Genomic DNA, 22908 nt, shown 5'->3' with positions numbered 1-22908 from the left:
GATGAAATTGTGCTTTTCTCGTCGAGAAAAGGCGTTTAACGCGATAAAAAGGTTTAGTGCGTTATGAATACGGGCTAGCTTACCAAAAGTACAAATGTGAACTAAATAAGGCCGGGAGTCGTTTTTATTGCTCAAAACACGATTTCTCGACCAGAATATGCTTTTTCAAAAAAGCCATGTTCCCATGGCGAGAGACTCGTTTTCTGTGAGAAAATGCATTAAAAGGAGGGATTTCATGAGAAACACTATAAATACATATTGTACTTGTCTGAAAACGCACAGAACCTTGAAATAGAAGGTTTCTCACCAAAAAACACATTGGTGAAACCCCTATCTTAAGGCTCTGAGTGTTTGCACACATGTACAAACAGGCATGGTTAAACTATAACGTTTTTAGTGAAATTATGTTTCTCTCGAGGAGAAAACGCGTTTAAAGCCATAAAAAGATCTCACTGTGTTTTGGCATTGACCAAGCTACCAACAAACCTAAAAAATGATCAGAACTGGAGAAATTACACATTGACATTGGGTGAAATCATGTAACTCTTAAGGACGTGTTGCAGACTTGTTGAATAGATTCATTTTTCTTGTTTTGTTTGTTTTTGATGAAATTGTGCTTTTCTCGTCGAGAAAAGGCGTTTAACGCGATAAAAAGGTTTAGTGCGTTATGAATACGGGCTAGCTTACCAAAAGTACAAATGTGAACTAAATAAGGCCGGGAGTCGTTTTTATTGCTTAAAACACGATTTCTCGACCAGAATATGCTTTTTCAAAAAAGCCATGTTCCCATGGCGAGAGACTCGTTTTCTGTGAGAAAATGCATTAAAAGGAGGGATTTCATCAGAAACACTATAAATACATATTGTACTTGTCTGAAAACGCACAGAACCTTGAAATAGAAGGTTTCTCACCAAAAAACACATTGGTGAAACCCCTATCTTAAGGCTCTGAGTGTTTGCACACATGTACAAACAGGCATGTTTAAACTATAACGTTTTTAGTGAAATCATGTTTCTCTCGAGGAGAAAACGCGTTTAAAGCCATAAAAAGATCTCACTGTGTTTTGGCATTGACCAAGCTACCAACAACCTAAAAAATGATCAGAACTGGAGAAATTACATATTGACATTCGGTGAAATCATGTAACTCTTAAGGACGTGTTGCAGACTTGTTGAATAGATTCATTTTTCTTGTTTTGTTTGTTTTTGATGAAATTGTGCTTTTCTCGTCGAGAAAAGGCGTTTAACGCGATAAAAAGGTTTAGTGCGTTATGAATACGGGCTAGCTTACCAAAAGTACAAATGTGAACTAAATAAGGCCGGGAGTCGTTTTTATTGCTTAAAACACGATTTCTCGACCAGAATATGCTTTTTCAAAAAAGCCATGTTCCCATGGCGAGAGACTCGTTTTCTGTGAGAAAATGCATTAAAAGGAGGGATTTCATCAGAAACACTATAAATACATATTGTACTTGTCTGAAAACGCACAGAACCTTGAAATAGAAGGTTTCTCACCAAAAAACACATTGGTGAAACCCCTATCTTAAGGCTCTGAGTGTTTGCACATATGTACAAACAGGCATGGTTAAACTATAACGTTTTTAGTGAAATCATGTTTCTCTCGAGGAGAAAACGCGTTTAAAGCCATAAAAAGATCTCACTGTGTTTTGGCATTGACCAAGCTACCAACAAACCTAAAAAATGATCAGAACTGGAGAAATTACACATTGACATTGGGTGAAATCATGTAACTCTTAAGGACGTGTTGCAGACTTGTTGAATAGATTCATTTTTCTTGTTTTGTTTGTTTTTGATGAAATTGTGCTTTTCTCGTCGAGAAAAGGCGTTTAACGCGATAAAAAGGTTTAGTGCGTTATGAATACGGGCTAGCTTACCAAAAGTACAAATGTGAACTAAATAAGGCCGGGAGTCGTTTTTATTGCTTAAAACACGATTTCTCGACCAGAATATGCTTTTTCAAAAAAGCCATGTTCCCATGGCGAGAGACTCGTTTTCTGTGAGAAAATGCATTAAAAGGAGGGATTTCATCAGAAACACTATAAATACATATTGTACTTGTCTGAAAACGCACAGAACCTTGAAATAGAAGGTTTCTCACCAAAAAACACATTGGTGAAACCCCTATCTTAAGGCTCTGAGTGTTTGCACACATGTACAAACAGGCATGTTTAAACTATAACGTTTTTAGTGAAATCATGTTTCTCTCGAGGAGAAAACGCGTTTAAAGCCATAAAAAGATCTCACTGTGTTTTGGCATTGACCAAGCTACCAACAACCTAAAAAATGATCAGAACTGGAGAAATTACATATTGACATTCGGTGAAATCATGTAACTCTTAAGGACGTGTTGCAGACTTGTTGAATAGATTCATTTTTCTTGTTTTGTTTGTTTTTGATGAAATTGTGCTTTTCTCGTCGAGAAAAGGCGTTTAACGCGATAAAAAGGTTTAGTGCGTTATGAATACGGGCTAGCTTACCAAAAGTACAAATGTGAACTAAATAAGGCCGGGAGTCGTTTTTATTGCTTAAAACACGATTTCTCGACCAGAATATGCTTTTTCAAAAAAGCCATGTTCCCATGGCGAGAGACTCGTTTTCTGTGAGAAAATGCATTAAAAGGAGGGATTTCATCAGAAACACTATAAATACATATTGTACTTGTCTGAAAACGCACAGAACCTTGAAATAGAAGGTTTCTCACCAAAAAACACATTGGTGAAACCCCTATCTTAAGGCTCTGAGTGTTTGCACACATGTACAAACAGGCATGTTTAAACTATAACGTTTTTAGTGAAATCATGTTTCTCTCGAGGAGAAAACGCGTTTAAAGCCATAAAAAGATCTCACTGTGTTTTGGCATTGACCAAGCTACCAACAACCTAAAAAATGATCAGAACTGGAGAAATTACATATTGACATTCGGTGAAATCATGTAACTCTTAAGGACGTGTTGCAGACTTGTTGAATAGATTCATTTTTCTTGTTTTGTTTGTTTTTGATGAAATTGTGCTTTTCTCGTCGAGAAAAGGCGTTTAACGCGATAAAAAGGTTTAGTGCGTTATGAATACGGGCTAGCTTACCAAAAGTACAAATGTGAACTAAATAAGGCCGGGAGTCGTTTTTATTGCTTAAAACACGATTTCTCGACCAGAATATGCTTTTTCAAAAAAGCCATGTTCCCATGGCGAGAGACTCGTTTTCTGTGAGAAAATGCATTAAAAGGAGGGATTTCATCAGAAACACTATAAATACATATTGTACTTGTCTGAAAACGCACAGAACCTTGAAATAGAAGGTTTCTCACCAAAAAACACATTGGTGAAACCCCTATCTTAAGGCTCTGAGTGTTTGCACATATGTACAAACAGGCATGGTTAAACTATAACGTTTTTAGTGAAATCATGTTTCTCTCGAGGAGAAAACGCGTTTAAAGCCATAAAAAGATCTCACTGTGTTTTGGCATTGACCAAGCTACCAACAAACCTAAAAAATGATCAGAACTGGAGAAATTACACATTGACATTGGGTGAAATCATGTAACTCTTAAGGACGTGTTGCAGACTTGTTGAATAGATTCATTTTTCTTGTTTTGTTTGTTTTTGATGAAATTGTGCTTTTCTCGTCGAGAAAAGGCGTTTAACGCGATAAAAAGGTTTAGTGCGTTATGAATACGGGCTAGCTTACCAAAAGTACAAATGTGAACTAAATAAGGCCGGGAGTCGTTTTTATTGCTTAAAACACGATTTCTCGACCAGAATATGCTTTTTCAAAAAAGCCATGTTCCCATGGCGAGAGACTCGTTTTCTGTGAGAAAATGCATTAAAAGGAGGGATTTCATCAGAAACACTATAAATACATATTGTACTTGTCTGAAAACGCACAGAACCTTGAAATAGAAGGTTTCTCACCAAAAAACACATTGGTGAAACCCCTATCTTAAGGCTCTGAGTGTTTGCACACATGTACAAACAGGCATGGTTAAACTATAACGTTTTTAGTGAAATCATGTTTCTCTCGAGGAGAAAACGCGTTTAAAGCCATAAAAAGATCTCACTGTGTTTTGGCATTGACCAAGCTACCAACAAACCTAAAAAATGATCAGAACTGGAGAAATTACTTATTGACATTGGGTGAAATCATGTAACTCTTAAGGACGTGTTGCAGACTTGTTGAATAGATTCATTTTTCTTGTTTTGTTTGTTTTTGATGAAATTGTGCTTTTCTCGTCGAGAAAAGGCGTTTAACGCGATAAAAAGGTTTAGTGCGTTATGAATACGGGCTAGCTTACCAAAAGTACAAATGTGAACTAAATAAGGCCGGGAGTCGTTTTTATTGCTTAAAACACGATTTCTCGACCAGAATATGCTTTTTCAAAAAAGCCATGTTCCCATGGCGAGAGACTCGTTTTCTGTGAGAAAATGCATTAAAAGGAGGGATTTCATCAGAAACACTATAAATACATATTGTACTTGTCTGAAAACGCACAGAACCTTGAAATAGAAGGTTTCTCACCAAAAAACACATTGGTGAAACCCCTATCTTAAGGCTCTGAGTGTTTGCACACATGTACAAACAGGCATGGTTAAACTATAACGTTTTTAGTGAAATCATGTTTCTCTCGAGGAGAAAACGCGTTTAAAGCCATAAAAAGATCTCACTGTGTTTTGGCATTGACCAAGCTACCAACAAACCTAAAAAATGATCAGAACTGGAGAAATTACTTATTGACATTGGGTGAAATCATGTAACTCTTAAGGACGTGTTGCAGACTTGTTGAATAGATTCATTTTTCTTGTTTTGTTTGTTTTTGATGAAATTGTGCTTTTCTCGTCGAGAAAAGGCGTTTAACGCGATAAAAAGGTTTAGTGCGTTATGAATACGGGCTAGCTTACCAAAAGTACAAATGTGAACTAAATAAGGCCGGGAGTCGTTTTTATTGCTTAAAACACGATTTCTCGACCAGAATATGCTTTTTCAAAAAAGCCATGTTCCCATGGCGAGAGACTCGTTTTCTGTGAGAAAATGCATTAAAAGGAGGGATTTCATCAGAAACACTATAAATACATATTGTACTTGTCTGAAAACGCACAGAACCTTGAAATAGAAGGTTTCTCACCAAAAAACACATTGGTGAAACCCCTATCTTAAGGCTCTGAGTGTTTGCACACATGTACAAACAGGCATGTTTAAACTATAACGTTTTTAGTGAAATCATGTTTCTCTCGAGGAGAAAACGCGTTTAAAGCCATAAAAAGATCTCACTATGTTTTGGCATTGACCAAGCTACCAACAAACCTAAAAAATGATCAGAACTGGAGAAATTACACATTGACATTGGGTGAAATCATGTAACTCTTAAGGACGTGTTGCAGACTTGTTGAATAGATTCATTTTTCTTGTTTTGTTTGTTTTTGATGAAATTGTGCTTTTCTCGTCGAGAAAAGGCGTTTAACGCGATAAAAAGGTTTAGTGCGTTATGAATACATGCTGGCTTACCAAAAGTACAAATGTGAACTAAATAAGGCCGGGAGTCGTTTTTATTGCTTAAAACACGATTTCTCGACCAGAATATGCTTTTTCAAAAAAGCCATGTTCCCATGGCGAGAGACTCGTTTTCTGTGAGAAAATGCATTAAAAGGAGGGATTTCATCAGAAACACTATAAATACATATTGTACTTGTCTGAAAACGCACAGAACCTTGAAATAGAAGGTTTCTCACCAAAAAACACATTGGTGAAACCCCTATCTTAAGGCTCTGAGTGTTTGCACACATGTACAAACAGGCATGTTTAAACTATAACGTTTTTAGTGAAATCATGTTTCTCTCGAGGAGAAAACGCGTTTAAAGCCATAAAAAGATCTCACTGTGTTTTGGCATTGACCAAGCTACCAACAAACCTAAAAAATGATCAGAACTGGAGAAATTACACATTGACATTGGGTGAAATCATGTAACTCTTAAGGACGTGTTGCAGACTTGTTGAATAGATTCATTTTTCTTGTTTTGTTTGTTTTTGATGAAATTGTGCTTTTCTCGTCGAGAAAAGGCGTTTAACGCGATAAAAAGGTTTAGTGCGTTATGAATACGGGCTAGCTTACCAAAAGTACAAATGTGAACTAAATAAGGCCGGGAGTCGTTTTTATTGCTCAAAACACGATTTCTCGACCAGAATATGCTTTTTCAAAAAAGCCATGTTCCCATGGCGAGAGACTCGTTTTCTGTGAGAAAATGCATTAAAAGGAGGGATTTCATCAGAAACACTATAAATACATATTGTACTTGTCTGAAAACGCACAGAACCTTGAAATAGAAGGTTTCTCACCAAAAAACACATTGGTGAAACCCCTATCTTAAGGCTCTGAGTGTTTGCACATATGTACAAACAGGCATGGTTAAACTATAACGTTTTTAGTGAAATCATGTTTCTCTCGAGGAGAAAACGCGTTTAAAGCCATAAAAAGATCTCACTGTGTTTTGGCATTGACCAAGCTACCAACAAACCTAAAAAATGATCAGAACTGGAGAAATTACACATTGACATTGGGTGAAATCATGTAACTCTTAAGGACGTGTTGCAGACTTGTTGAATAGATTCATTTTTCTTGTTTTGTTTGTTTTTGATGAAATTGTGCTTTTCTCGTCGAGAAAAGGCGTTTAACGCGATAAAAAGGTTTAGTGCGTTATGAATACGGGCTAGCTTACCAAAAGTACAAATGTGAACTAAATAAGGCCGGGAGTCGTTTTTATTGCTTAAAACACGATTTCTCGACCAGAATATGCTTTTTCAAAAAAGCCATGTTCCCATGGCGAGAGACTCGTTTTCTGTGAGAAAATGCATTAAAAGGAGGGATTTCATCAGAAACACTATAAATACATATTGTACTTGTCTGAAAACGCACAGAACCTTGAAATAGAAGGTTTCTCACCAAAAAACACATTGGTGAAACCCCTATCTTAAGGCTCTGAGTGTTTGCACACATGTACAAACAGGCATGGTTAAACTATAACGTTTTTAGTGAAATCATGTTTCTCTCGAGGAGAAAACGCGTTTAAAGCCATAAAAAGATCTCACTGTGTTTTGGCATTGACCAAGCTACCAACAAACCTAAAAAATGATCAGAACTGGAGAAATTACACATTGACATTGGGTGAAATCATGTAACTCTTAAGGACGTGTTGCAGACTTGTTGAATAGATTCATTTTTCTTGTTTTGTTTGTTTTTGATGAAATTGTGCTTTTCTCGTCGAGAAAAGGCGTTTAACGCGATAAAAAGGTTTAGTGCGTTATGAATACGGGCTAGCTTACCAAAAGTACAAATGTGAACTAAATAAGGCCGGGAGTCGTTTTTATTGCTTAAAACACGATTTCTCGACCAGAATATGCTTTTTCAAAAAAGCCATGTTCCCATGGCGAGAGACTCGTTTTCTGTGAGAAAATGCATTAAAAGGAGGGATTTCATCAGAAACACTATAAATACATATTGTACTTGTCTGAAAACGCACAGAACCTTGAAATAGAAGGTTTCTCACCAAAAAACACATTGGTGAAACCCCTATCTTAAGGCTCTGAGTGTTTGCACACATGTACAAACAGGCATGTTTAAACTATAACGTTTTTAGTGAAATCATGTTTCTCTCGAGGAGAAAACGCGTTTAAAGCCATAAAAAGATCTCACTATGTTTTGGCATTGACCAAGCTACCAACAAACCTAAAAAATGATCAGAACTGGAGAAATTACACATTGACATTGGGTGAAATCATGTAACTCTTAAGGACGTGTTGCAGACTTGTTGAATAGATTCATTTTTCTTGTTTTGTTTGTTTTTGATGAAATTGTGCTTTTCTCGTCGAGAAAAGGCGTTTAACGCGATAAAAAGGTTTAGTGCGTTATGAATACATGCTGGCTTACCAAAAGTACAAATGTGAACTAAATAAGGCCGGGAGTCGTTTTTATTGCTTAAAACACGATTTCTCGACCAGAATATGCTTTTTCAAAAAAGCCATGTTCCCATGGCGAGAGACTCGTTTTCTGTGAGAAAATGCATTAAAAGGAGGGATTTCATGAGAAACACTATAAATACATATTGTACTTGTCTGAAAACGCACAGAACCTTGAAATAGAAGGTTTCTCACCAAAAAACACATTGGTGAAACCCCTATCTTAAGGCTCTGAGTGTTTGCACACATGTACAAACAGGCATGGTTAAACTATAACGTTTTTAGTGAAATTATGTTTCTCTCGAGGAGAAAACGCGTTTAAAGCCATAAAAAGATCTCACTGTGTTTTGGCATTGACCAAGCTACCAACAAACCTAAAAAATGATCAGAACTGGAGAAATTACACATTGACATTGGGTGAAATCATGTAACTCTTAAGGACGTGTTGCAGACTTGTTGAATAGATTCATTTTTCTTGTTTTGTTTGTTTTTGATGAAATTGTGCTTTTCTCGTCGAGAAAAGGCGTTTAACGCGATAAAAAGGTTTAGTGCGTTATGAATACGGGCTAGCTTACCAAAAGTACAAATGTGAACTAAATAAGGCCGGGAGTCGTTTTTATTGCTTAAAACACGATTTCTCGACCAGAATATGCTTTTTCAAAAAAGCCATGTTCCCATGGCGAGAGACTCGTTTTCTGTGAGAAAATGCATTAAAAGGAGGGATTTCATCAGAAACACTATAAATACATATTGTACTTGTCTGAAAACGCACAGAACCTTGAAATAGAAGGTTTCTCACCAAAAAACACATTGGTGAAACCCCTATCTTAAGGCTCTGAGTGTTTGCACACATGTACAAACAGGCATGTTTAAACTATAACGTTTTTAGTGAAATCATGTTTCTCTCGAGGAGAAAACGCGTTTAAAGCCATAAAAAGATCTCACTGTGTTTTGGCATTGACCAAGCTACCAACAACCTAAAAAATGATCAGAACTGGAGAAATTACATATTGACATTCGGTGAAATCATGTAACTCTTAAGGACGTGTTGCAGACTTGTTGAATAGATTCATTTTTCTTGTTTTGTTTGTTTTTGATGAAATTGTGCTTTTCTCGTCGAGAAAAGGCGTTTAACGCGATAAAAAGGTTTAGTGCGTTATGAATACGGGCTAGCTTACCAAAAGTACAAATGTGAACTAAATAAGGCCGGGAGTCGTTTTTATTGCTTAAAACACGATTTCTCGACCAGAATATGCTTTTTCAAAAAAGCCATGTTCCCATGGCGAGAGACTCGTTTTCTGTGAGAAAATGCATTAAAAGGAGGGATTTCATCAGAAACACTATAAATACATATTGTACTTGTCTGAAAACGCACAGAACCTTGAAATAGAAGGTTTCTCACCAAAAAACACATTGGTGAAACCCCTATCTTAAGGCTCTGAGTGTTTGCACATATGTACAAACAGGCATGGTTAAACTATAACGTTTTTAGTGAAATCATGTTTCTCTCGAGGAGAAAACGCGTTTAAAGCCATAAAAAGATCTCACTGTGTTTTGGCATTGACCAAGCTACCAACAAACCTAAAAAATGATCAGAACTGGAGAAATTACACATTGACATTGGGTGAAATCATGTAACTCTTAAGGACGTGTTGCAGACTTGTTGAATAGATTCATTTTTCTTGTTTTGTTTGTTTTTGATGAAATTGTGCTTTTCTCGTCGAGAAAAGGCGTTTAACGCGATAAAAAGGTTTAGTGCGTTATGAATACGGGCTAGCTTACCAAAAGTACAAATGTGAACTAAATAAGGCCGGGAGTCGTTTTTATTGCTTAAAACACGATTTCTCGACCAGAATATGCTTTTTCAAAAAAGCCATATTCCCATGGCGAGAGACTCGTTTTCTGTGAGAAAATGCATTAAAAGGAGGGATTTCATCAGAAACACTATAAATACATATTGTACTTGTCTGAAAACGCACAGAACCTTGAAATAGAAGGTTTCTCACCAAAAAACACATTGGTGAAACCCCTATCTTAAGGCTCTGAGTGTTTGCACACATGTACAAACAGGCATGTTTAAACTATAACGTTTTTAGTGAAATCATGTTTCTCTCGAGGAGAAAACGCGTTTAAAGCCATAAAAAGATCTCACTGTGTTTTGGCATTGACCAAGCTACCAACAACCTAAAAAATGATCAGAACTGGAGAAATTACTTATTGACATTGGGTGAAATCATGTAACTCTTAAGGACGTGTTGCAGACTTGTTGAATAGATTCATTTTTCTTGTTTTGTTTGTTTTTGATGAAATTGTGCTTTTCTCGTCGAGAAAAGGCGTTTAACGCGATAAAAAGGTTTAGTGCGTTATGAATACGGGCTAGCTTACCAAAAGTACAAATGTGAACTAAATAAGGCCGGGAGTCGTTTTTATTGCTTAAAACACGATTTCTCGACCAGAATATGCTTTTTCAAAAAAGCCATGTTCCCATGGCGAGAGACTCGTTTTCTGTGAGAAAATGCATTAAAAGGAGGGATTTCATCAGAAACACTATAAATACATATTGTACTTGTCTGAAAACGCACAGAACCTTGAAATAGAAGGTTTCTCACCAAAAAACACATTGGTGAAACCCCTATCTTAAGGCTCTGAGTGTTTGCACACATGTACAAACAGGCATGTTTAAACTATAACGTTTTTAGTGAAATCATGTTTCTCTCGAGGAGAAAACGCGTTTAAAGCCATAAAAAGATCTCACTATGTTTTGGCATTGACCAAGCTACCAACAAACCTAAAAAATGATCAGAACTGGAGAAATTACACATTGACATTGGGTGAAATCATGTAACTCTTAAGGACGTGTTGCAGACTTGTTGAATAGATTCATTTTTCTTGTTTTGTTTGTTTTTGATGAAATTGTGCTTTTCTCGTCGAGAAAAGGCGTTTAACGCGATAAAAAGGTTTAGTGCGTTATGAATACGGGCTAGCTTACCAAAAGTACAAATGTGAACTAAATAAGGCCGGGAGTCGTTTTTATTGCTTAAAACACGATTTCTCGACCAGAATATGCTTTTTCAAAAAAGCCATGTTCCCATGGCGAGAGACTCGTTTTCTGTGAGAAAATGCATTAAAAGGAGGGATTTCATCAGAAACACTATAAATACATATTGTACTTGTCTGAAAACGCACAGAACCTTGAAATAGAAGGTTTCTCACCAAAAAACACATTGGTGAAACCCCTATCTTAAGGCTCTGAGTGTTTGCACATATGTACAAACAGGCATGGTTAAACTATAACGTTTTTAGTGAAATCATGTTTCTCTCGAGGAGAAAACGCGTTTAAAGCCATAAAAAGATCTCACTGTGTTTTGGCATTGACCAAGCTACCAACAAACCTAAAAAATGATCAGAACTGGAGAAATTACACATTGACATTGGGTGAAATCATGTAACTCTTAAGGACGTGTTGCAGACTTGTTGAATAGATTCATTTTTCTTGTTTTGTTTGTTTTTGATGAAATTGTGCGTTTCTCGTCGAGAAAAGGCGTTTAACGCGATAAAAAGGTTTAGTGCGTTATGAATACGGGCTAGCTTACCAAAAGTACAAATGTGAACTAAATAAGGCCGGGAGTCGTTTTTATTGCTTAAAACACGATTTCTCGACCAGAATATGCTTTTTCAAAAAAGCCATGTTCCCATGGCGAGAGACTCGTTTTCTGTGAGAAAATGCATTAAAAGGAGGGATTTCATCAGAAACACTATAAATACATATTGTACTTGTCTGAAAACGCACAGAACCTTGAAATAGAAGGTTTCTCACCAAAAAACACATTGGTGAAACCCCTATCTTAAGGCTCTGAGTGTTTGCACACATGTACAAACAGGCATGTTTAAACTATAACGTTTTTAGTGAAATCATGTTTCTCTCGAGGAGAAAACGCGTTTAAAGCCATAAAAAGATCTCACTGTGTTTTGGCATTGACCAAGCTACCAACAACCTAAAAAATGATCAGAACTGGAGAAATTACTTATTGACATTGGGTGAAATCATGTAACTCTTAAGGACGTGTTGCAGACTTGTTGAATAGATTCATTTTTCTTGTTTTGTTTGTTTTTGATGAAATTGTGCTTTTCTCGTCGAGAAAAGGCGTTTAACGCGATAAAAAGGTTTAGTGCGTTATGAATACGGGCTAGCTTACCAAAAGTACAAATGTGAACTAAATAAGGCCGGGAGTCGTTTTTATTGCTTAAAACACGATTTCTCGACCAGAATATGCTTTTTCAAAAAAGCCATGTTCCCATGGCGAGAGACTCGTTTTCTGTGAGAAAATGCATTAAAAGGAGGGATTTCATCAGAAACACTATAAATACATATTGTACTTGTCTGAAAACGCACAGAACCTTGAAATAGAAGGTTTCTCACCAAAAAACACATTGGTGAAACCCCTATCTTAAGGCTCTGAGTGTTTGCACACATGTACAAACAGGCATGTTTAAACTATAACGTTTTTAGTGAAATCATGTTTCTCTCGAGGAGAAAACGCGTTTAAAGCCATAAAAAGATCTCACTATGTTTTGGCATTGACCAAGCTACCAACAAACCTAAAAAATGATCAGAACTGGAGAAATTACACATTGACATTGGGTGAAATCATGTAACTCTTAAGGACGTGTTGCAGACTTGTTGAATAGATTCATTTTTCTTGTTTTGTTTGTTTTTGATGAAATTGTGCTTTTCTCGTCGAGAAAAGGCGTTTAACGCGATAAAAAGGTTTAGTGCGTTATGAATACATGCTGGCTTACCAAAAGTACAAATGTGAACTAAATAAGGCCGGGAGTCGTTTTTATTGCTTAAAACACGATTTCTCGACCAGAATATGCTTTTTCAAAAAAGCCATGTTCCCATGGCGAGAGACTCGTTTTCTGTGAGAAAATGCATTAAAAGGAGGGATTTCATCAGAAACACTATAAATACATATTGTACTTGTCTGAAAACGCACAGAACCTTGAAATAGAAGGTTTCTCACCAAAAAACACATTGGTGAAACCCCTATCTTAAGGCTCTGAGTGTTTGCACATATGTACAAACAGGCATGGTTAAACTATAACGTTTTTAGTGAAATCATGTTTCTCTCGAGGAGAAAACGCGTTTAAAGCCATAAAAAGATCTCACTGTGTTTTGGCATTGACCAAGCTACCAACAAACCTAAAAAATGATCAGAACTGGAGAAATTACACATTGACATTGGGTGAAATCATGTAACTCTTAAGGACGTGTTGCAGACTTGTTGAATAGATTCATTTTTCTTGTTTTGTTTGTTTTTGATGAAATTGTGCTTTTCTCGTCGAGAAAAGGCGTTTAACGCGATAAAAAGGTTTAGTGCGTTATGAATACGGGCTAGCTTACCAAAAGTACAAATGTGAACTAAATAAGGCCGGGAGTCGTTTTTATTGCTTAAAACACGATTTCTCGACCAGAATATGCTTTTTCAAAAAAGCCATGTTCCCATGGCGAGAGACTCGTTTTCTGTGAGAAAATGCATTAAAAGGAGGGATTTCATCAGAAACACTATAAATACATATTGTACTTGTCTGAAAACGCACAGAACCTTGAAATAGAAGGTTTCTCACCAAAAAACACATTGGTGAAACCCCTATCTTAAGGCTCTGAGTGTTTGCACACATGTACAAACAGGCATGTTTAAACTATAACGTTTTTAGTGAAATCATGTTTCTCTCGAGGAGAAAACGCGTTTAAAGCCATAAAAAGATCTCACTGTGTTTTGGCATTGACCAAGCTACCAACAACCTAAAAAATGATCAGAACTGGAGAAATTACTTATTGACATTGGGTGAAATCATGTAACTCTTAAGGACGTGTTGCAGACTTGTTGAATAGATTCATTTTTCTTGTTTTGTTTGTTTTTGATGAAATTGTGCTTTTCTCGTCGAGAAAAGGCGTTTAACGCGATAAAAAGGTTTAGTGCGTTATGAATACGGGCTAGCTTACCAAAAGTACAAATGTGAACTAAATAAGGCCGGGAGTCGTTTTTATTGCTTAAAACACGATTTCTCGACCAGAATATGCTTTTTCAAAAAAGCCATGTTCCCATGGCGAGAGACTCGTTTTCTGTGAGAAAATGCATTAAAAGGAGGGATTTCATCAGAAACACTATAAATACATATTGTACTTGTCTGAAAACGCACAGAACCTTGAAATAGAAGGTTTCTCACCAAAAAACACATTGGTGAAACCCCTATCTTAAGGCTCTGAGTGTTTGCACACATGTACAAACAGGCATGTTTAAACTATAACGTTTTTAGTGAAATCATGTTTCTCTCGAGGAGAAAACGCGTTTAAAGCCATAAAAAGATCTCACTATGTTTTGGCATTGACCAAGCTACCAACAAACCTAAAAAATGATCAGAACTGGAGAAATTACACATTGACATTGGGTGAAATCATGTAACTCTTAAGGACGTGTTGCAGACTTGTTGAATAGATTCATTTTTCTTGTTTTGTTTGTTTTTGATGAAATTGTGCTTTTCTCGTCGAGAAAAGGCGTTTAACGCGATAAAAAGGTTTAGTGCGTTATGAATACATGCTGGCTTACCAAAAGTACAAATGTGAACTAAATAAGGCCGGGAGTCGTTTTTATTGCTTAAAACACGATTTCTCGACCAGAATATGCTTTTTCAAAAAAGCCATGTTCCCATGGCGAGAGACTCGTTTTCTGTGAGAAAATGCATTAAAAGGAGGGATTTCATGAGAAACACTATAAATACATATTGTACTTGTCTGAAAACGCACAGAACCTTGAAATAGAAGGTTTCTCACCAAAAAACACATTGGTGAAACCCCTATCTTAAGGCTCTGAGTGTTTGCACACATGTACAAACAGGCATGTTTAAACTATAACGTTTTTAGTGAAATCATGTTTCTCTCGAGGAGAAAACGCGTTTAAAGCCATAAAAAGATCTCACTGTGTTTTGGCATTGACCAAGCTACCAACAACCTAAAAAATGATCAGAACTGGAGAAATTACACATTGACATTGGGTGAAATCATGTAACTCTTAAGGACGTGTTGCAGACTTGTTGAATAGATTCATTTTTCTTGTTTTGTTTGTTTTTGATGAAATTGTGCTTTTCTCGTCGAGAAAAGGCGTTTAACGCGATAAAAAGGTTTAGTGCGTTATGAATACGGGCTAGCTTACCAAAAGTACAAATGTGAACTAAATAAGGCCGGGAGTCGTTTTTATTGCTCAAAACACGATTTCTCGACCAGAATATGCTTTTTCAAAAAAGCCATGTTCCCATGGCGAGAGACTCGTTTTCTGTGAGAAAATGCATTAAAAGGAGGGATTTCATGAGAAACACTATAAATACATATTGTACTTGTCTGAAAACGCACAGAACCTTGAAATAGAAGGTTTCTCACCAAAAAACACATTGGTGAAACCCCTATCTTAAGGCTCTGAGTGTTTGCACACATGTACAAACAGGCATGGTTAAACTATAACGTTTTTAGTGAAATTATGTTTCTCTCGAGGAGAAAACGCGTTTAAAGCCATAAAAAGATCTCACTGTGTTTTGGCATTGACCAAGCTACCAACAAACCTAAAAAATGATCAGAACTGGAGAAATTACACATTGACATTGGGTGAAATCATGTAACTCTTAAGGACGTGTTGCAGACTTGTTGAATACATTCATTTTTCTTGTTTTGTTTGTTTTTGATGAAATTGTGCTTTTCTCGTCGAGAAAAGGCGTTTAACGCGATAAAAAGGTTTAGTGCGTTATGAATACGTGCTGGCTTACCAAAAGTACAAATGTGAACTAAATAAGGCCGGGAGTCGTTTTTATTGCTTAAAACACGATTTCTCGACCAGAATATGCTTTTTCAAAAAAGCCATGTTCCCATGGCGAGAGACTCGTTTTCTGTGAGAAAATGCATTAAAAGGAGGGATTTCATCAGAAACACTATAAATACATATTGTACTTGTCTGAAAACGCACAGAACCTTGAAATAGAAGGTTTCTCACCAAAAAACACATTGGTGAAACCCCTATCTTAAGGCTCTGAGTGTTTGCACACATGTACAAACAGGCATGGTTAAACTATAACGTTTTTAGTGAAATCATGTTTCTCTCGAGGAGAAAACGCGTTTAAAGCCATAAAAAGATCTCACTGTGTTTTGGCATTGACCAAGCTACCAACAAACCTAAAAAATGATCAGAACTGGAGAAATTACACATTGACATTGGGTGAAATCATGTAACTCTTAAGGACGTGTTGCAGACTTGTTGAATAGATTCATTTTTCTTGTTTTGTTTGTTTTTGATGAAATTGTGCTTTTCTCGTCGAGAAAAGGCGTTTAACGCGATAAAAAGGTTTAGTGCGTTATGAATACGGGCTAGCTTACCAAAAGTACAAATGTGAACTAAATAAGGCCGGGAGTCGTTTTTATTGCTTAAAACACGATTTCTCGACCAGAATATGCTTTTTCAAAAAAGCCATGTTCCCATGGCGAGAGACTCGTTTTCTGTGAGAAAATGCATTAAAAGGAGGGATTTCATCAGAAACACTATAAATACATATTGTACTTGTCTGAAAACGCACAGAACCTTGAAATAGAGGGTTTCTCACCAAAAAACACATTGGTGAAACCCCTATCTTAAGGCTCTGAGTGTTTGCACACATGTACAAACAGGCATGTTTAAACTATAACGTTTTTAGTGAAATCATGTTTCTCTCGAGGAGAAAACGCGTTTAAAGCCATAAAAAGATCTCACTGTGTTTTGGCATTGACCAAGCTACCAACAACCTAAAAAATGATCAGAACTGGAGAAATTACTTATTGACATTGGGTGAAATCATGTAACTCTTAAGGACGTGTTGCAGACTTGTTGAATAGATTCATTTTTCTTGTTTTGTTTGTTTTTGATGAAATTGTGCTTTTCTCGTCGAGAAAAGGCGTTTAACGCGATAAAAAGGTTTAGTGCGTTATGAATACGGGCTAGCTTACCAAAAGTACAAATGTGAACTAAATAAGGCCGGGAGTCGTTTTTATTGCTTAAAACACGATTTCTCGACCAGAATATGCTTTTTCAAAAAAGCCATGTTCCCATGGCGAGAGACTCGTTTTCTGTGAGAAAATGCATTAAAAGGAGGGATTTCATCAGAAACACTATAAATACATATTGTACTTGTCTGAAAACGCACAGAACCTTGAAATAGAAGGTTTCTCACCAAAAAACACATTGGTGAAACCCCTATCTTAAGGCTCTGAGTGTTTGCACACATGTACAAACAGGCATGGTTAAACTATAACGTTTTTAGTGAAATCATGTTTCTCTCGAGGAGAAAACGCGTTTAAAGCCATAAAAAGATCTCACTGTGTTTTGGCATTGACCAAGCTACCAACAAACCTAAAAAATGATCAGAACTGGAGAAATTACACATTGACATTGGGTGAAATCATGTAACTCTTAAGGACGTGTTGCAGACTTGTTGAATAGATTCATTTTTCTTGTTTTGTTTGTTTTTGATGAAATTGTGCTTTTCTCGTCGAGAAAAGGCGTTTAACGCGATAAAAAGGTTTAGTGCGTTATGAATACGGGCTAGCTTACCAAAAGTACAAATGTGAACTAAATAAGGCCGGGAGTCGTTTTTATTGCTTAAAACACGATTTCTCGACCAGAATATGCTTTTTCAAAAAAGCCATGTTCCCATGGCGAGAGACTCGTTTTCTGTGAGAAAATGCATTAAAAGGAGGGATTTCATCAGAAACACTATAAATACATATTGTACTTGTCTGAAAACGCACAGAACCTTGAAATAGAAGGTTTCTCACCAAAAAACACATTGGTGAAACCCCTATCTTAAGGCTCTGAGTGTTTGCACACATGTACAAACAGGCATGGTTAAACTATAACGTTTTTAGTGAAATCATGTTTCTCTCGAGGAGAAAACGCGTTTAAAGCCATAAAAAGATCTCACTGTGTTTTGGCATTGACCAAGCTACCAACAAACCTAAAAAATGATCAGAACTGGAGAAATTACACATTGACATTGGGTGAAATCATGTAACTCTTAAGGACGTGTTGCAGACTTGTTGAATAGATTCATTTTTCTTGTTTTGTTTGTTTTTGATGAAATTGTGCTTTTCTCGTCGAGAAAAGGCGTTTAACGCGATAAAAAGGTTTAGTGCGTTATGAATACGGGCTAGCTTACCAAAAGTACAAATGTGAACTAAATAAGGCCGGGAGTCGTTTTTATTGCTTAAAACACGATTTCTCGACCAGAATATGCTTTTTCAAAAAAGCCATGTTCCCATGGCGAGAGACTCGTTTTCTGTGAGAAAATGCATTAAAAGGAGGGATTTCATGAGAAACACTATAAATACATATTGTACTTGTCTGAAAACGCACAGAACCTTGAAATAGAAGGTTTCTCACCAAAAAACACATTGGTGAAACCCCTATCTTAAGGCTCTGAGTGTTTGCACACATGTACAAACAGGCATGGTTAAACTATAACGTTTTTAGTGAAATCATGTTTCTCTCGAGGAGAAAACGCGTTTAAAGCCATAAAAAGATCTCACTGTGTTTTGGCATTGACCAAGCTACCAACAAACCTAAAAAATGATCAGAACTGGAGAAATTACACATTGACATTGGGTGAAATCATGTAACTCTTAAGGACGTGTTGCAGACTTGTTGAATAGATTCATTTTTCTTGTTTTGTTTGTTTTTGATGAAATTGTGCTTTTCTCGTCGAGAAAAGGCGTTTAACGCGATAAAAAGGTTTAGTGCGTTATGAATACGGGCTAGCTTACCAAAAGTACAAATGTGAACTAAATAAGGCCGGGAGTCGTTTTTATTGCTTAAAACACGATTTCTCGACCAGAATATGCTTTTTCAAAAAAGCCATGTTCCCATGGCGAGAGACTCGTTTTCTGTGAGAAAATGCATTAAAAGGAGGGATTTCATGAGAAACACTATAAATACATATTGTACTTGTCTGAAAACGCACAGAACCTTGAAATAGAAGGTTTCTCACCAAAAAACACATTGGTGAAACCCCTATCTTAAGGATCTGAGTGTTTGCACACATGTACAAACAGGCATGGTTAAACTATAACGTTTTTAGTGAAATCATGTTTCTCTCGAGGAGAAAACGCGTTTAAAGCCATAAAAAGATCTCACTGTGTTTTGGCATTGACCAAGCTACCAACAAACCTAAAAAATGATCAGAACTGGAGAAATTACACATTGACATTGGGTGAAATCATGTAACTCTTAAGGACGTGTTGCAGACTTGTTGAATAGTTTCATTTTTCTTGTTTTGTTTGTTTTTGATGAAATTGTGCTTTTCTCGTCGAGAAAAGGCGTTTAACGCGATAAAAAGGTTTAGTGCGTTATGAATACGGGCTAGCTTACCAAAAGTACAAATGTGAACTAAATAAGGCCGGGAGTCGTTTTTATTGCTTAAAACACGATTTCTCGACCAGAATATGCTTTTTCAAAAAATTCATTTTCCCATGGCGAGAGACTCGTTTTCTGTGAGAAAATGCATTAAAAGGAGGGATTTCATCAGAAACACTATAAATACATATTGTACTTGTCTGAAAACGCACAGAACCTTGAAATAGAAGGTTTCTCACCAAAAAACACATTGGTGAAACCCCTATCTTAAGGCTCTGAGTGTTTGCACACATGTACAAACAGGCATGTTTAAACTATAACGTTTTTAGTGAAATCATGTTTCTCTCGAGGAGAAAACGCGTTTAAAGCCATAAAAAGATCTCACTGTGTTTTGGCATTGACCAAGCTACCAACAAACCTAAAAAATGATCAGAACTGGAGAAATTACACATTGACATTGGGTGAAATCATGTAACTCTTAAGGACGTGTTGCAGACTTGTTGAATAGATTCATTTTTCTTGTTTTGTTTGTTTTTGATGAAATTGTGCTTTTCTCGTCGAGAAAAGGCGTTTAACGCGATAAAAAGGTTTAGTGCGTTATGAATACGTGCTGGCTTACCAAAAGTACAAATGTGAACTAAATAAGGCCGGGAGTCGTTTTTATTGCTTAAAACACGATTTCTCGACCAGAATATGCTTTTTCAAAAAAGCCATGTTCCCATGGCGAGAGACTCGTTTTCTGTGAGAAAATGCATTAAAAGGAGGGATTTCATGAGAAACACTATAAATACATATTGTACTTGTCTGAAAACGCACAGAACCTTGAAATAGAAGGTTTCTCACCAAAAAACACATTGGTGAAACCCCTATCTTAAGGCTCTGAGTGTTTGCACACATGTACAAACAGGCATGGTTAAACTATAACGTTTTTAGTGAAATCATGTTTCTCTCGAGGAGAAAACGCGTTTAAAGCCATAAAAAGATCTCACTGTGTTTTGGCATTGACCAAGCTACCAACAAACCTAAAAAATGATCAGAACTGGAGAAATTACACATTGACATTGGGTGAAATCATGTAACTCTTAAGGACGTGTTGCAGACTTGTTGAATAGATTCATTTTTCTTGTTTTGTTTGTTTTTGATGAAATTGTGCTTTTCTCGTCGAGAAAAGGCGTTTAACGCGATAAAAAGGTTTAGTGCGTTATGAATACGGGCTAGCTTACCAAAAGTACAAATGTGAACTAAATAAGGCCGGGAGTCGTTTTTATTGCTTAAAACACGATTTCTCGACCAGAATATGCTTTTTCAAAAAAGCCATGTTCCCATGGCGAGAGACTCGTTTTCTGTGAGAAAATGCATTAAAAGGAGGGATTTCATCAGAAACACTATAAATACATATTGTACTTGTCTGAAAACGCACAGAACCTTGAAATAGAAGGTTTCTCACCAAAAAACACATTGGTGAAACCCCTATCTTAAGGCTCTGAGTGTTTGCACACATGTACAAACAGGCATGTTTAAACTATAACGTTTTTAGTGAAATCATATTTCTCTCGAGGAGAAAACGCGTTTAAAGCCATAAACAGATCTCACTGTGTTTTGGCATTGACCAAGCTACCAACAAACCTAAAAAATGATCAGAACTGGAGAAATTACACATTGACATTGGGTGAAATCATGTAACTCTTAAGGACGTGTTGCAGACTTGTTGAATAGATTCATTTTTCTTGTTTTGTTTGTTTTTGATGAAATTGTGCTTTTCTCGTCGAGAAAAGGCGTTTAACGCGATAAAAAGGTTTAGTGCGTTATGAATACGGGCTAGCTTACCAAAAGTACAAATGTGAACTAAATAAGGCCGGGAGTCGTTTTTATTGCTTAAAACACGATTTCTCGACCAGAATATGCTTTTTCAAAAAAGCCATGTTCCCATGGCGAGAGACTCGTTTTCTGTGAGAAAATGCATTAAAAGGAGGGATTTCATCAGAAACACTATAAATACATATTGTACTTGTCTGAAAACGCACAGAACCTTGAAATAGAAGGTTTCTCACCAAAAAACACATTGGTGAAACCCCTATCTTAAGGCTCTGAGTGTTTGCACACATGTACAAACAGGCATGTTTAAACTATAACGTTTTTAGTGAAATCATGTTTCTCTCGAGGAGAAAACGCGTTTAAAGCCATAAAAAGATCTCACTGTGTTTTGGCATTGACCAAGCTACCAACAAACCTAAAAAATGATCAGAACTGGAGAAATTACACATTGACATTGGGTGAAATCATGTAACTCTTAAGGACGTGTTGCAGACTTGTTGAATAGATTCATTTTTCTTGTTTTGTTTGTTTTTGATGAAATTGTGCTTTTCTCGTCGAGAAAAGGCGTTTAACGCGATAAAAAGGTTTAGTGCGTTATGAATACGGGCTAGCTTACCAAAAGTACAAATGTGAACTAAATAAGGCCGGGAGTCGTTTTTATTGCTTAAAACACGATTTCTCGACCAGAATATGCTTTTTCAAAAATCCATGTTCCCATGGCGAGAGACTCGTTTTCTGTGAGAAAATGCATTAAAAGGAGGGATTTCATGAGAAACACTATAAATACATATTGTACTTGTCTGAAAACGCACAGAACCTTGAAATAGAAGGTTTCTCACCAAAAAACACATTGGTGAAACCCCTATCTTAAGGCTCTGAGTGTTTGCACATATGTAGAAACAGGCATGGTTAAATTATAACGTTTTTAGTGAAATCATGTTTCTCTCGAGGAGAAAACGCGTTTAAAGCCATAAAAAGATCTCACTGTGTTTTGGCATTGACCAAGCTACCAACAAACCTAAAAAATGATCAGAACTGGAGAAATTACACATTGACATTGGGTGAAATCATGTAACTCTTAAGGACGTGTTGCAGACTTGTTGAATAGATTCATTTTTCTTGTTTTGTTTGTTTTTGATGAAATTGTGCTTTTCTCGTCGAGAAAAGGCGTTTAACGCGATAAAAAGGTTTAGTGCGTTATGAATACGGGCTAGCTTACCAAAAGTACAAATGTGAACTAAATAAGGCCGGGAGTCGTTTTTATTGCTTAAAACACGATTTCTCGACCAGAATATGCTTTTTCAAAAAAGCCATGTTCCCATGGCGAGAGACTCGTTTTCTGTGAGAAAATGCATTAAAAGGAGGGATTTCATCAGAAACACTATAAATACATATTGTACTTGTCTGAAAACGCACAGAACCTTGAAATAGAAGGTTTCTCACCAAAAAACACATTGGTGAAACCCCTATCTTAAGGCTCTGAGTGTTTGCACACATGTACAAACAGGCATGTTTAAACTATAACGTTTTTAGTGAAATCATATTTCTCTCGAGGAGAAAACGCGTTTAAAGCCATAAACAGATCTCACTGTGTTTTGGCATTGACCAAGCTACCAACAAACCTAAAAAATGATCAGAACTGGAGAAATTACACATTGACATTGGGTGAAATCATGTAACTCTTAAGGACGTGTTGCAGACTTGTT

This window comes from Lampris incognitus, chromosome 13, assembly GCF_029633865.1.
Source record: "Lampris incognitus isolate fLamInc1 chromosome 13, fLamInc1.hap2, whole genome shotgun sequence".
In the NCBI taxonomy this organism is placed as follows: Eukaryota; Metazoa; Chordata; class Actinopteri; order Lampriformes; family Lampridae; genus Lampris; species Lampris incognitus.
The sequence above is the reverse complement of the archived record's forward strand: the minus strand, read 5'-3'. Positions refer to the sequence as shown.